Here is a 13,329-nt window from a genome sequence, read left to right on the forward strand (position 1 = left end):
ACACACGCGAGACAGATAATCGAACCCGGGCCTCCTGGGTGAAAGCCAGGTATCCTAGCCACTAGACCACACCGGACGCGCACGCTTATTTTTGGGGTTTACACCCCCTCCACTGGCTTTCCGTGTCGCACTTTCCCTGTTTGCGAGCATCTTTTCGCTCTCCCATGCCGAGGCGCGCATGGCAAAAGTCACAGTCCGTTGCTTTTGGCCTCGTTGTTACAGGGGTAGGAGGAAAAGCAAAGCTGTGAGTAGTAATATTTATTTACTTATTTCGCAAGTAAAGACCTGCAGCCTGTCATTATATAGCAGGTCATACACTGTGTGACTTTACATGTTATATCATACGAAATTCAGTTTTATTACTAGTACATTTTTTCTTGAAAATTTCACAAAAGAACTGCAAGTAGTAATAACGGGAAGTAAGCATTTTCACGCTGAGTTGTTGAAGCCTTATGGATAACAAACTACAAGCTGTTTTGCTCCTTCGCAACCCCAGAGCCGTCAATTTAGCTGTGAACGGAAGTAAATTAAATGCCCCGGGTGAGGATCGAACTCACGACCTTAAGATTATGAGACTTACGCGCTGCCTACTGCGCTACCGAGGCACGTGATGGCCAAACCTTCTGGAATCTCGGCAAGTAGCAAATACTAGTGGTAGAGAGTCTGCACTTGCTGGCTCATTTCTTCTGTTACTACACGTGCATTCCCGGCGCTGCAGGCAACTTGCGATGATAGGCCGACGCCAGTATGCACAATAGCACGCAGGAGTCCAAACGAGAAGACGTGCGCGCTGCGTGTTTGGTTGTTTCCACACGGAATCCCGCGGTTCATTCTCGTGGCCCACGCACTTCGAGTGCGAAGGACACGCAGCTCCACTATCGGGGAAAAAACAAAATGATGCATCGGCCGGGAATCGAACCCGGGCCGCCCGCGTGGCAGGCGAGCATTCTACCACTGAACCACCGATGCTCAGCTAGTTTGCAGCTTCCTTGTGCTTTCCGCGGCAGACGTCTGAAGGGAAAGTGGGACTGCCGTCCAGCGCCGTGGCATCCTCTCGAGAGAATGCTACAAACGCTGAATCCTGCGCTGCACTGCTTAAAAATGACGCCCGAACGCGATCGTCTAAGTAGTGTTGCGGCGCACGCACGCGACGACTCTTGCCAAAGGACGCGAAATGTGCGTAGAGACGCTGTCTGGATGCGCTCGCCTACCCCGTAATGCGCCTGCTGCTGCGACCACCTTCAGCCGCCGCCGACAGGCGGGAAGCAGACACAGCGCGGCGTGCGCGGAAGAAAACCGTGCGGTGGTGGTGTAATGGTCAGCATAGTTGCCTTCCAAGCAGTTGATCCGGGTTCGATTCCCGGCCACCGCAGCCTGCGTTTTACTTCTGCGTATGAGTACTTTTGCCACGCGTCATTAAATTAATGTTTCTTTCCTCCTCTTACTGGCTGCAGGCCACCCTATATTGTGTGCGTCGATTCCGCTTGAGTCTCGACTTGTCTCGACTTTGCTCGGCTGACGCGAGAGCTGACGCTCTCCAATCGGCCTATATCAGAAGGACAAGCACGCGAAACGACTGAGAGAGGTATGGCGAGGCGGGCACAACATTACTTATGCCTCAAGTAAAGACCTGCTGCCTGTTATCGTGCATTGTGTGATTTTACATGTTCTGTCAGACAAATTCAGTTTTATTACTAGCACATTTCTTTTTTTCTTTGTTGAAAATTTTACAACACGCTCCTTCATTTCACTGTGGCCGCACGGCGCGACTTGGCATACCGAGAGGCAAAACGTGGCGCCAGTGCCCTAGACCGAATAGCGCTGCAGCTCCGAAACCGACGAGAAAAGAGAAATACGAATTGAAACTGTCGGCAGCGCCCTGTGTTCGCAGGCGGTCACCCGCCCAAGCACTGACAACGCCCAGCGTCGCGCAGTAGCGGTGATCGGACGACAAACTGTGTGTTCAGCGTGCTGTGACCTGTGAAGTGTTTTAGCGCGTCCCGACAAGTCGCTTTCGGGTCCCCTATCAGCTCCCACACAATGTGACGATTTCTTTGTCACCATACTTGCCCGGGGAAATCGGCGTTGCCTTTTTGAAGTAGTAAAATCGAAGTGGCCCGTGGGGGGATCGAACCCACGACCTTCGCGTTATTAGCACGACGCTCTAACCAACTGAGCTAACGGGCCTCGGTGCACTCCGTCTTCCAGCGCTTAGACGGAGTGGCTCTGCGTATTTACAGGTAACATTTCTATGGTAGCAGTCCAACAGTGGACCAGGGTCTCTTCTCCCTTTATTCCGCTGCTCGTAGTAATTTCATTGCGTGCCCGTTTCTCTCGACTGTTTTCAGCTCACGTTTATGAACCAGTAGCTATAACGCGAGGAGGACGTGAAACAGCATTTCGCAGGGTCCAAACTTGTCGTGATTTGTTCCGAAAAAATTACATTCCGGTACCGGGAATCGAACCCGGGCCTCCTGGGTGAAAGCCAGGTATCCTAGCCACTAGACCACACCGGACGCGCACGCTTATTTTTGGGGTTTACACCCCCTCCACTGGCTTTCCGTGTCGCACTTTCCCTGTTTGCGAGCATCTTTTCGCTCTCCCATGCCGAGGCGCGCATGGCAAAAGTCACAGTCCGTTGCTTTTGGCCTCGTTGTTACAGGGGTAGGAGGAAAAGCAAAGCTGTGAGTAGTAATATTTATTTACTTATTTCGCAAGTAAAGACCTGCAGCCTGTCATTATATAGCAGGTCATACACTGTGTGACTTTACATGTTATATCATACGAAATTCAGTTTTATTACTAGTACATTTTTTCTTGAAAATTTCACAAAAGAACTGCAAGTAGTAATAACGGGAAGTAAGCATTTTCACGCTGAGTTGTTGAAGCCTTATGGATAACAAACTACAAGCTGTTTTGCTCCTTCGCAACCCCAGAGCCGTCAATTTAGCTGTGAACGGAAGTAAATTAAATGCCCCGGGTGAGGATCGAACTCACGACCTTAAGATTATGAGACTTACGCGCTGCCTACTGCGCTACCGAGGCACGTGATGGCCAAACCTTCTGGAATCTCGGCAAGTAGCAAATACTAGTGGTAGAGAGTCTGCACTTGCTGGCTCATTTCTTCTGTTACTACACGTGCATTCCCGGCGCTGCAGGCAACTTGCGATGATAGGCCGACGCCAGTATGCACAATAGCACGCAGGAGTCCAAACGAGAAGACGTGCGCGCTGCGTGTTTGGTTGTTTCCACACGGAATCCCGCGGTTCATTCTCGTGGCCCACGCACTTCGAGTGCGAAGGACACGCAGCTCCACTATCGGGGAAAAAACAAAATGATGCATCGGCCGGGAATCGAACCCGGGCCGCCCGCGTGGCAGGCGAGCATTCTACCACTGAACCACCGATGCTCAGCTAGTTTGCAGCTTCCTTGTGCTTTCCGCGGCAGACGTCTGAAGGGAAAGTGGGACTGCCGTCCAGCGCCGTGGCATCCTCTCGAGAGAATGCTACAAACGCTGAATCCTGCGCTGCACTGCTTAAAAATGACGCCCGAACGCGATCGTCTAAGTAGTGTTGCGGCGCACGCACGCGACGACTCTTGCCAAAGGACGCGAAATGTGCGTAGAGACGCTGTCTGGATGCGCTCGCCTACCCCGTAATGCGCCTGCTGCTGCGACCACCTTCAGCCGCCGCCGACAGGCGGGAAGCAGACACAGCGCGGCGTGCGCGGAAGAAAACCGTGCGGTGGTGGTGTAATGGTCAGCATAGTTGCCTTCCAAGCAGTTGATCCGGGTTCGATTCCCGGCCACCGCAGCCTGCGTTTTACTTCTGCGTATGAGTACTTTTGCCACGCGTCATTAAATTAATGTTTCTTTCCTCCTCTTACTGGCTGCAGGCCACCCTATATTGTGTGCGTCGATTCCGCTTGAGTCTCGACTTGTCTCGACTTTGCTCGGCTGACGCGAGAGCTGACGCTCTCCAATCGGCCTATATCAGAAGGACAAGCACGCGAAACGACTGAGAGAGGTATGGCGAGGCGGGCACAACATTACTTATGCCTCAAGTAAAGACCTGCTGCCTGTTATCGTGCATTGTGTGATTTTACATGTTCTGTCAGACAAATTCAGTTTTATTACTAGCACATTTCTTTTTTTCTTTGTTGAAAATTTTACAACACGCTCCTTCATTTCACTGTGGCCGCACGGCGCGACTTGGCATACCGAGAGGCAAAACGTGGCGCCAGTGCCCTAGACCGAATAGCGCTGCAGCTCCGAAACCGACGAGAAAAGAGAAATACGAATTGAAACTGTCGGCAGCGCCCTGTGTTCGCAGGCGGTCACCCGCCCAAGCACTGACAACGCCCAGCGTCGCGCAGTAGCGGTGATCGGACGACAAACTGTGTGTTCAGCGTGCTGTGACCTGTGAAGTGTTTTAGCGCGTCCCGACAAGTCGCTTTCGGGTCCCCTATCAGCTCCCACACAATGTGACGATTTCTTTGTCACCATACTTGCCCGGGGAAATCGGCGTTGCCTTTTTGAAGTAGTAAAATCGAAGTGGCCCGTGGGGGGATCGAACCCACGACCTTCGCGTTATTAGCACGACGCTCTAACCAACTGAGCTAACGGGCCTCGGTGCACTCCGTCTTCCAGCGCTTAGACGGAGTGGCTCTGCGTATTTACAGGTAACATTTCTATGGTAGCAGTCCAACAGTGGACCAGGGTCTCTTCTCCCTTTATTCCGCTGCTCGTAGTAATTTCATTGCGTGCCCGTTTCTCTCGACTGTTTTCAGCTCACGTTTATGAACCAGTAGCTATAACGCGAGGAGGACGTGAAACAGCATTTCGCAGGGTCCAAACTTGTCGTGATTTGTTCCGAAAAAATTACATTCCGGTACCGGGAATCGAACCCGGGCCTCCTGGGTGAAAGCCAGGTATCCTAGCCACTAGACCACACCGGACGCGCACGCTTATTTTTGGGGTTTACACCCCCTCCACTGGCTTTCCGTGTCGCACTTTCCCTGTTTGCGAGCATCTTTTCGCTCTCCCATGCCGAGGCGCGCATGGCAAAAGTCACAGTCCGTTGCTTTTGGCCTCGTTGTTACAGGGGTAGGAGGAAAAGCAAAGCTGTGAGTAGTAATATTTATTTACTTATTTCGCAAGTAAAGACCTGCAGCCTGTCATTATATAGCAGGTCATACACTGTGTGACTTTACATGTTATATCATACGAAATTCAGTTTTATTACTAGTACATTTTTTCTTGAAAATTTCACAAAAGAACTGCAAGTAGTAATAACGGGAAGTAAGCATTTTCACGCTGAGTTGTTGAAGCCTTATGGATAACAAACTACAAGCTGTTTTGCTCCTTCGCAACCCCAGAGCCGTCAATTTAGCTGTGAACGGAAGTAAATTAAATGCCCCGGGTGAGGATCGAACTCACGACCTTAAGATTATGAGACTTACGCGCTGCCTACTGCGCTACCGAGGCACGTGATGGCCAAACCTTCTGGAATCTCGGCAAGTAGCAAATACTAGTGGTAGAGAGTCTGCACTTGCTGGCTCATTTCTTCTGTTACTACACGTGCATTCCCGGCGCTGCAGGCAACTTGCGATGATAGGCCGACGCCAGTATGCACAATAGCACGCAGGAGTCCAAACGAGAAGACGTGCGCGCTGCGTGTTTGGTTGTTTCCACACGGAATCCCGCGGTTCATTCTCGTGGCCCACGCACTTCGAGTGCGAAGGACACGCAGCTCCACTATCGGGGAAAAAACAAAATGATGCATCGGCCGGGAATCGAACCCGGGCCGCCCGCGTGGCAGGCGAGCATTCTACCACTGAACCACCGATGCTCAGCTAGTTTGCAGCTTCCTTGTGCTTTCCGCGGCAGACGTCTGAAGGGAAAGTGGGACTGCCGTCCAGCGCCGTGGCATCCTCTCGAGAGAATGCTACAAACGCTGAATCCTGCGCTGCACTGCTTAAAAATGACGCCCGAACGCGATCGTCTAAGTAGTGTTGCGGCGCACGCACGCGACGACTCTTGCCAAAGGACGCGAAATGTGCGTAGAGACGCTGTCTGGATGCGCTCGCCTACCCCGTAATGCGCCTGCTGCTGCGACCACCTTCAGCCGCCGCCGACAGGCGGGAAGCAGACACAGCGCGGCGTGCGCGGAAGAAAACCGTGCGGTGGTGGTGTAATGGTCAGCATAGTTGCCTTCCAAGCAGTTGATCCGGGTTCGATTCCCGGCCACCGCAGCCTGCGTTTTACTTCTGCGTATGAGTACTTTTGCCACGCGTCATTAAATTAATGTTTCTTTCCTCCTCTTACTGGCTGCAGGCCACCCTATATTGTGTGCGTCGATTCCGCTTGAGTCTCGACTTGTCTCGACTTTGCTCGGCTGACGACGCTAGATCGCGTCTCCAATCGGCCTATATCAGAAGGACAAGCACGCGAAACGACTGAGAGAGGTATGGCGAGGCGGGCACAACATTACTTATGCCTCAAGTAAAGACCTGCTGCCTGTTATCGTGCATTGTGTGATTTTACATGTTCTGTCAGACAAATTCAGTTTTATTACTAGCACATTTCTTTTTTTCTTTGTTGAAAATTTTACAACACGCTCCTTCATTTCACTGTGGCCGCACGGCGCGACTTGGCATACCGAGAGGCAAAACGTGGCGCCAGTGCCCTAGACCGAATAGCGCTGCAGCTCCGAAACCGACGAGAAAAGAGAAATACGAATTGAAACTGTCGGCAGCGCCCTGTGTTCGCAGGCGGTCACCCGCCCAAGCACTGACAACGCCCAGCGTCGCGCAGTAGCGGTGATCGGACGACAAACTGTGTGTTCAGCGTGCTGTGACCTGTGAAGTGTTTTAGCGCGTCCCGACAAGTCGCTTTCGGGTCCCCTATCAGCTCCCACACAATGTGACGATTTCTTTGTCACCATACTTGCCCGGGGAAATCGGCGTTGCCTTTTTGAAGTAGTAAAATCGAAGTGGCCCGTGGGGGGATCGAACCCACGACCTTCGCGTTATTAGCACGACGCTCTAACCAACTGAGCTAACGGGCCTCGGTGCACTCCGTCTTCCAGCGCTTAGACGGAGTGGCTCTGCGTATTTACAGGTAACATTTCTATGGTAGCAGTCCAACAGTGGACCAGGGTCTCTTCTCCCTTTATTCCGCTGCTCGTAGTAATTTCATTGCGTGCCCGTTTCTCTCGACTGTTTTCAGCTCACGTTTATGAACCAGTAGCTATAACGCGAGGAGGACGTGAAACAGCATTTCGCAGGGTCCAAACTTGTCGTGATTTGTTCCGAAAAAATTACATTCCGGTACCGGGAATCGAACCCGGGCCTCCTGGGTGAAAGCCAGGTATCCTAGCCACTAGACCACACCGGACGCGCACGCTTATTTTTGGGGTTTACACCCCCTCCACTGGCTTTCCGTGTCGCACTTTCCCTGTTTGCGAGCATCTTTTCGCTCTCCCATGCCGAGGCGCGCATGGCAAAAGTCACAGTCCGTTGCTTTTGGCCTCGTTGTTACAGGGGTAGGAGGAAAAGCAAAGCTGTGAGTAGTAATATTTATTTACTTATTTCGCAAGTAAAGACCTGCAGCCTGTCATTATATAGCAGGTCATACACTGTGTGACTTTACATGTTATATCATACGAAATTCAGTTTTATTACTAGTACATTTTTTCTTGAAAATTTCACAAAAGAACTGCAAGTAGTAATAACGGGAAGTAAGCATTTTCACGCTGAGTTGTTGAAGCCTTATGGATAACAAACTACAAGCTGTTTTGCTCCTTCGCAACCCCAGAGCCGTCAATTTAGCTGTGAACGGAAGTAAATTAAATGCCCCGGGTGAGGATCGAACTCACGACCTTAAGATTATGAGACTTACGCGCTGCCTACTGCGCTACCGAGGCACGTGATGGCCAAACCTTCTGGAATCTCGGCAAGTAGCAAATACTAGTGGTAGAGAGTCTGCACTTGCTGGCTCATTTCTTCTGTTACTACACGTGCATTCCCGGCGCTGCAGGCAACTTGCGATGATAGGCCGACGCCAGTATGCACAATAGCACGCAGGAGTCCAAACGAGAAGACGTGCGCGCTGCGTGTTTGGTTGTTTCCACACGGAATCCCGCGGTTCATTCTCGTGGCCCACGCACTTCGAGTGCGAAGGACACGCAGCTCCACTATCGGGGAAAAAACAAAATGATGCATCGGCCGGGAATCGAACCCGGGCCGCCCGCGTGGCAGGCGAGCATTCTACCACTGAACCACCGATGCTCAGCTAGTTTGCAGCTTCCTTGTGCTTTCCGCGGCAGACGTCTGAAGGGAAAGTGGGACTGCCGTCCAGCGCCGTGGCATCCTCTCGAGAGAATGCTACAAACGCTGAATCCTGCGCTGCACTGCTTAAAAATGACGCCCGAACGCGATCGTCTAAGTAGTGTTGCGGCGCACGCACGCGACGACTCTTGCCAAAGGACGCGAAATGTGCGTAGAGACGCTGTCTGGATGCGCTCGCCTACCCCGTAATGCGCCTGCTGCTGCGACCACCTTCAGCCGCCGCCGACAGGCGGGAAGCAGACACAGCGCGGCGTGCGCGGAAGAAAACCGTGCGGTGGTGGTGTAATGGTCAGCATAGTTGCCTTCCAAGCAGTTGATCCGGGTTCGATTCCCGGCCACCGCAGCCTGCGTTTTACTTCTGCGTATGAGTACTTTTGCCACGCGTCATTAAATTAATGTTTCTTTCCTCCTCTTACTGGCTGCAGGCCACCCTATATTGTGTGCGTCGATTCCGCTTGAGTCTCGACTTGTCTCGACTTTGCTCGGCTGACGCGAGAGCTGACGCTCTCCAATCGGCCTATATCAGAAGGACAAGCACGCGAAACGACTGAGAGAGGTATGGCGAGGCGGGCACAACATTACTTATGCCTCAAGTAAAGACCTGCTGCCTGTTATCGTGCATTGTGTGATTTTACATGTTCTGTCAGACAAATTCAGTTTTATTACTAGCACATTTCTTTTTTTCTTTGTTGAAAATTTTACAACACGCTCCTTCATTTCACTGTGGCCGCACGGCGCGACTTGGCATACCGAGAGGCAAAACGTGGCGCCAGTGCCCTAGACCGAATAGCGCTGCAGCTCCGAAACCGACGAGAAAAGAGAAATACGAATTGAAACTGTCGGCAGCGCCCTGTGTTCGCAGGCGGTCACCCGCCCAAGCACTGACAACGCCCAGCGTCGCGCAGTAGCGGTGATCGGACGACAAACTGTGTGTTCAGCGTGCTGTGACCTGTGAAGTGTTTTAGCGCGTCCCGACAAGTCGCTTTCGGGTCCCCTATCAGCTCCCACACAATGTGACGATTTCTTTGTCACCATACTTGCCCGGGGAAATCGGCGTTGCCTTTTTGAAGTAGTAAAATCGAAGTGGCCCGTGGGGGGATCGAACCCACGACCTTCGCGTTATTAGCACGACGCTCTAACCAACTGAGCTAACGGGCCTCGGTGCACTCCGTCTTCCAGCGCTTAGACGGAGTGGCTCTGCGTATTTACAGGTAACATTTCTATGGTAGCAGTCCAACAGTGGACCAGGGTCTCTTCTCCCTTTATTCCGCTGCTCGTAGTAATTTCATTGCGTGCCCGTTTCTCTCGACTGTTTTCAGCTCACGTTTATGAACCAGTAGCTATAACGCGAGGAGGACGTGAAACAGCATTTCGCAGGGTCCAAACTTGTCGTGATTTGTTCCGAAAAAATTACATTCCGGTACCGGGAATCGAACCCGGGCCTCCTGGGTGAAAGCCAGGTATCCTAGCCACTAGACCACACCGGACGCGCACGCTTATTTTTGGGGTTTACACCCCCTCCACTGGCTTTCCGTGTCGCACTTTCCCTGTTTGCGAGCATCTTTTCGCTCTCCCATGCCGAGGCGCGCATGGCAAAAGTCACAGTCCGTTGCTTTTGGCCTCGTTGTTACAGGGGTAGGAGGAAAAGCAAAGCTGTGAGTAGTAATATTTATTTACTTATTTCGCAAGTAAAGACCTGCAGCCTGTCATTATATAGCAGGTCATACACTGTGTGACTTTACATGTTATATCATACGAAATTCAGTTTTATTACTAGTACATTTTTTCTTGAAAATTTCACAAAAGAACTGCAAGTAGTAATAACGGGAAGTAAGCATTTTCACGCTGAGTTGTTGAAGCCTTATGGATAACAAACTACAAGCTGTTTTGCTCCTTCGCAACCCCAGAGCCGTCAATTTAGCTGTGAACGGAAGTAAATTAAATGCCCCGGGTGAGGATCGAACTCACGACCTTAAGATTATGAGACTTACGCGCTGCCTACTGCGCTACCGAGGCACGTGATGGCCAAACCTTCTGGAATCTCGGCAAGTAGCAAATACTAGTGGTAGAGAGTCTGCACTTGCTGGCTCATTTCTTCTGTTACTACACGTGCATTCCCGGCGCTGCAGGCAACTTGCGATGATAGGCCGACGCCAGTATGCACAATAGCACGCAGGAGTCCAAACGAGAAGACGTGCGCGCTGCGTGTTTGGTTGTTTCCACACGGAATCCCGCGGTTCATTCTCGTGGCCCACGCACTTCGAGTGCGAAGGACACGCAGCTCCACTATCGGGGAAAAAACAAAATGATGCATCGGCCGGGAATCGAACCCGGGCCGCCCGCGTGGCAGGCGAGCATTCTACCACTGAACCACCGATGCTCAGCTAGTTTGCAGCTTCCTTGTGCTTTCCGCGGCAGACGTCTGAAGGGAAAGTGGGACTGCCGTCCAGCGCCGTGGCATCCTCTCGAGAGAATGCTACAAACGCTGAATCCTGCGCTGCACTGCTTAAAAATGACGCCCGAACGCGATCGTCTAAGTAGTGTTGCGGCGCACGCACGCGACGACTCTTGCCAAAGGACGCGAAATGTGCGTAGAGACGCTGTCTGGATGCGCTCGCCTACCCCGTAATGCGCCTGCTGCTGCGACCACCTTCAGCCGCCGCCGACAGGCGGGAAGCAGACACAGCGCGGCGTGCGCGGAAGAAAACCGTGCGGTGGTGGTGTAATGGTCAGCATAGTTGCCTTCCCAGCAGTTGATCCGGGTTCGATTCCCGGCCACCGCAGCCTGCGTTTTACTTCTGCGTATGAGTACTTTTGCCACGCGTCATTAAATTAATGTTTCTTTCCTCCTCTTACTGGCTGCAGGCCACCCTATATTGTGTGCGTCGATTCCGCTTGAGTCTCGACTTGTCTCGACTTTGCTCGGCTGACGCGAGAGCTGACGCTCTCCAATCGGCCTATATCAGAAGGACAAGCACGCGAAACGACTGAGAGAGGTATGGCGAGGCGGGCACAACATTACTTATGCCTCAAGTAAAGACCTGCTGCCTGTTATCGTGCATTGTGTGATTTTACATGTTCTGTCAGACAAATTCAGTTTTATTACTAGCACATTTCTTTTTTTCTTTGTTGAAAATTTTACAACACGCTCCTTCATTTCACTGTGGCCGCACGGCGCGACTTGGCATACCGAGAGGCAAAACGTGGCGCCAGTGCCCTAGACCGAATAGCGCTGCAGCTCCGAAACCGACGAGAAAAGAGAAATACGAATTGAAACTGTCGGCAGCGCCCTGTGTTCGCAGGCGGTCACCCGCCCAAGCACTGACAACGCCCAGCGTCGCGCAGTAGCGGTGATCGGACGACAAACTGTGTGTTCAGCGTGCTGTGACCTGTGAAGTGTTTTAGCGCGTCCCGACAAGTCGCTTTCGGGTCCCCTATCAGCTCCCACACAATGTGACGATTTCTTTGTCACCATACTTGCCCGGGGAAATCGGCGTTGCCTTTTTGAAGTAGTAAAATCGAAGTGGCCCGTGGGGGGATCGAACCCACGACCTTCGCGTTATTAGCACGACGCTCTAACCAACTGAGCTAACGGGCCTCGGTGCACTCCGTCTTCCAGCGCTTAGACGGAGTGGCTCTGCGTATTTACAGGTAACATTTCTATGGTAGCAGTCCAACAGTGGACCAGGGTCTCTTCTCCCTTTATTCCGCTGCTCGTAGTAATTTCATTGCGTGCCCGTTTCTCTCGACTGTTTTCAGCTCACGTTTATGAACCAGTAGCTATAACGCGAGGAGGACGTGAAACAGCATTTCGCAGGGTCCAAACTTGTCGTGATTTGTTCCGAAAAAATTACATTCCGGTACCGGGAATCGAACCCGGGCCTCCTGGGTGAAAGCCAGGTATCCTAGCCACTAGACCACACCGGACGCGCACGCTTATTTTTGGGGTTTACACCCCCTCCACTGGCTTTCCGTGTCGCACTTTCCCTGTTTGCGAGCATCTTTTCGCTCTCCCATGCCGAGGCGCGCATGGCAAAAGTCACAGTCCGTTGCTTTTGGCCTCGTTGTTACAGGGGTAGGAGGAAAAGCAAAGCTGTGAGTAGTAATATTTATTTACTTATTTCGCAAGTAAAGACCTGCAGCCTGTCATTATATAGCAGGTCATACACTGTGTGACTTTACATGTTATATCATACGAAATTCAGTTTTATTACTAGTACATTTTTTCTTGAAAATTTCACAAAAGAACTGCAAGTAGTAATAACGGGAAGTAAGCATTTTCACGCTGAGTTGTTGAAGCCTTATGGATAACAAACTACAAGCTGTTTTGCTCCTTCGCAACCCCAGAGCCGTCAATTTAGCTGTGAACGGAAGTAAATTAAATGCCCCGGGTGAGGATCGAACTCACGACCTTAAGATTATGAGACTTACGCGCTGCCTACTGCGCTACCGAGGCACGTGATGGCCAAACCTTCTGGAATCTCGGCAAGTAGCAAATACTAGTGGTAGAGAGTCTGCACTTGCTGGCTCATTTCTTCTGTTACTACACGTGCATTCCCGGCGCTGCAGGCAACTTGCGATGATAGGCCGACGCCAGTATGCACAATAGCACGCAGGAGTCCAAACGAGAAGACGTGCGCGCTGCGTGTTTGGTTGTTTCCACACGGAATCCCGCGGTTCATTCTCGTGGCCCACGCACTTCGAGTGCGAAGGACACGCAGCTCCACTATCGGGGAAAAAACAAAATGATGCATCGGCCGGGAATCGAACCCGGGCCGCCCGCGTGGCAGGCGAGCATTCTACCACTGAACCACCGATGCTCAGCTAGTTTGCAGCTTCCTTGTGCTTTCCGCGGCAGACGTCTGAAGGGAAAGTGGGACTGCCGTCCAGCGCCGTGGCATCCTCTCGAGAGAATGCTACAAACGCTGAATCCTGCGCTGCACTGCTTAAAAATGACGCCCGAACGCGATCGTCTAAGTA

At 51.8% G+C, this 13,329-nt stretch overlaps 27 non-coding genes across 27 annotated transcripts; 5 read left to right on the forward strand and 22 right to left on the reverse strand.

Moving 5' to 3' along the window:
* Positions 1–532: 532 nt before the first annotated feature.
* Positions 533–605, reverse strand: Trnam-cau (transfer RNA methionine (anticodon CAU)). Its single transcript has one exon. It is a non-coding gene; the product is annotated as a tRNA-Met (tRNA).
* Positions 606–898: 293 nt separating this feature from the next.
* Positions 899–969, reverse strand: Trnag-gcc (transfer RNA glycine (anticodon GCC)). The gene has a single exon. It is a non-coding gene; the product is annotated as a tRNA-Gly (tRNA).
* Positions 970–1,300: 331 nt separating this feature from the next.
* On the forward strand, positions 1,301–1,372 carry Trnag-ucc (transfer RNA glycine (anticodon UCC)). Its single transcript has one exon. It is a non-coding gene; the product is annotated as a tRNA-Gly (tRNA).
* Positions 1,373–2,113: 741 nt separating this feature from the next.
* Trnai-aau (transfer RNA isoleucine (anticodon AAU)) lies at positions 2,114–2,187 on the reverse strand. The gene has a single exon. It is a non-coding gene; the product is annotated as a tRNA-Ile (tRNA).
* Positions 2,188–2,444: 257 nt separating this feature from the next.
* Positions 2,445–2,516, reverse strand: Trnae-uuc (transfer RNA glutamic acid (anticodon UUC)). Its single transcript has one exon. It is a non-coding gene; the product is annotated as a tRNA-Glu (tRNA).
* A 456-nt stretch (positions 2,517–2,972) lies between these two features.
* On the reverse strand, positions 2,973–3,045 carry Trnam-cau (transfer RNA methionine (anticodon CAU)). Its single transcript has one exon. It is a non-coding gene; the product is annotated as a tRNA-Met (tRNA).
* Positions 3,046–3,338: 293 nt separating this feature from the next.
* On the reverse strand, positions 3,339–3,409 carry Trnag-gcc (transfer RNA glycine (anticodon GCC)). The gene has a single exon. It is a non-coding gene; the product is annotated as a tRNA-Gly (tRNA).
* Positions 3,410–3,740: 331 nt separating this feature from the next.
* On the forward strand, positions 3,741–3,812 carry Trnag-ucc (transfer RNA glycine (anticodon UCC)). The gene has a single exon. It is a non-coding gene; the product is annotated as a tRNA-Gly (tRNA).
* Positions 3,813–4,553: 741 nt separating this feature from the next.
* On the reverse strand, positions 4,554–4,627 carry Trnai-aau (transfer RNA isoleucine (anticodon AAU)). Its single transcript has one exon. It is a non-coding gene; the product is annotated as a tRNA-Ile (tRNA).
* Positions 4,628–4,884: 257 nt separating this feature from the next.
* On the reverse strand, positions 4,885–4,956 carry Trnae-uuc (transfer RNA glutamic acid (anticodon UUC)). The gene has a single exon. It is a non-coding gene; the product is annotated as a tRNA-Glu (tRNA).
* Positions 4,957–5,412: 456 nt separating this feature from the next.
* On the reverse strand, positions 5,413–5,485 carry Trnam-cau (transfer RNA methionine (anticodon CAU)). Its single transcript has one exon. It is a non-coding gene; the product is annotated as a tRNA-Met (tRNA).
* A 293-nt stretch (positions 5,486–5,778) lies between these two features.
* Trnag-gcc (transfer RNA glycine (anticodon GCC)) lies at positions 5,779–5,849 on the reverse strand. Its single transcript has one exon. It is a non-coding gene; the product is annotated as a tRNA-Gly (tRNA).
* A 331-nt stretch (positions 5,850–6,180) lies between these two features.
* Trnag-ucc (transfer RNA glycine (anticodon UCC)) lies at positions 6,181–6,252 on the forward strand. The gene has a single exon. It is a non-coding gene; the product is annotated as a tRNA-Gly (tRNA).
* Positions 6,253–6,993: 741 nt separating this feature from the next.
* Trnai-aau (transfer RNA isoleucine (anticodon AAU)) lies at positions 6,994–7,067 on the reverse strand. The gene has a single exon. It is a non-coding gene; the product is annotated as a tRNA-Ile (tRNA).
* Positions 7,068–7,324: 257 nt separating this feature from the next.
* On the reverse strand, positions 7,325–7,396 carry Trnae-uuc (transfer RNA glutamic acid (anticodon UUC)). The gene has a single exon. It is a non-coding gene; the product is annotated as a tRNA-Glu (tRNA).
* Positions 7,397–7,852: 456 nt separating this feature from the next.
* On the reverse strand, positions 7,853–7,925 carry Trnam-cau (transfer RNA methionine (anticodon CAU)). The gene has a single exon. It is a non-coding gene; the product is annotated as a tRNA-Met (tRNA).
* Positions 7,926–8,218: 293 nt separating this feature from the next.
* Positions 8,219–8,289, reverse strand: Trnag-gcc (transfer RNA glycine (anticodon GCC)). The gene has a single exon. It is a non-coding gene; the product is annotated as a tRNA-Gly (tRNA).
* A 331-nt stretch (positions 8,290–8,620) lies between these two features.
* Trnag-ucc (transfer RNA glycine (anticodon UCC)) lies at positions 8,621–8,692 on the forward strand. The gene has a single exon. It is a non-coding gene; the product is annotated as a tRNA-Gly (tRNA).
* A 741-nt stretch (positions 8,693–9,433) lies between these two features.
* Positions 9,434–9,507, reverse strand: Trnai-aau (transfer RNA isoleucine (anticodon AAU)). Its single transcript has one exon. It is a non-coding gene; the product is annotated as a tRNA-Ile (tRNA).
* A 257-nt stretch (positions 9,508–9,764) lies between these two features.
* On the reverse strand, positions 9,765–9,836 carry Trnae-uuc (transfer RNA glutamic acid (anticodon UUC)). The gene has a single exon. It is a non-coding gene; the product is annotated as a tRNA-Glu (tRNA).
* Positions 9,837–10,292: 456 nt separating this feature from the next.
* On the reverse strand, positions 10,293–10,365 carry Trnam-cau (transfer RNA methionine (anticodon CAU)). Its single transcript has one exon. It is a non-coding gene; the product is annotated as a tRNA-Met (tRNA).
* A 293-nt stretch (positions 10,366–10,658) lies between these two features.
* Trnag-gcc (transfer RNA glycine (anticodon GCC)) lies at positions 10,659–10,729 on the reverse strand. Its single transcript has one exon. It is a non-coding gene; the product is annotated as a tRNA-Gly (tRNA).
* A 331-nt stretch (positions 10,730–11,060) lies between these two features.
* Trnag-ucc (transfer RNA glycine (anticodon UCC)) lies at positions 11,061–11,132 on the forward strand. Its single transcript has one exon. It is a non-coding gene; the product is annotated as a tRNA-Gly (tRNA).
* Positions 11,133–11,873: 741 nt separating this feature from the next.
* On the reverse strand, positions 11,874–11,947 carry Trnai-aau (transfer RNA isoleucine (anticodon AAU)). Its single transcript has one exon. It is a non-coding gene; the product is annotated as a tRNA-Ile (tRNA).
* A 257-nt stretch (positions 11,948–12,204) lies between these two features.
* Trnae-uuc (transfer RNA glutamic acid (anticodon UUC)) lies at positions 12,205–12,276 on the reverse strand. The gene has a single exon. It is a non-coding gene; the product is annotated as a tRNA-Glu (tRNA).
* A 456-nt stretch (positions 12,277–12,732) lies between these two features.
* Positions 12,733–12,805, reverse strand: Trnam-cau (transfer RNA methionine (anticodon CAU)). Its single transcript has one exon. It is a non-coding gene; the product is annotated as a tRNA-Met (tRNA).
* A 293-nt stretch (positions 12,806–13,098) lies between these two features.
* Positions 13,099–13,169, reverse strand: Trnag-gcc (transfer RNA glycine (anticodon GCC)). The gene has a single exon. It is a non-coding gene; the product is annotated as a tRNA-Gly (tRNA).
* Between the last annotated feature and the right edge of the window lie 160 nt (positions 13,170–13,329).

This window comes from Schistocerca gregaria, unplaced genomic scaffold (assembly GCF_023897955.1).
Source record: "Schistocerca gregaria isolate iqSchGreg1 unplaced genomic scaffold, iqSchGreg1.2 ptg000891l, whole genome shotgun sequence".
Taxonomy (NCBI): domain Eukaryota; kingdom Metazoa; phylum Arthropoda; class Insecta; order Orthoptera; family Acrididae; genus Schistocerca; species Schistocerca gregaria.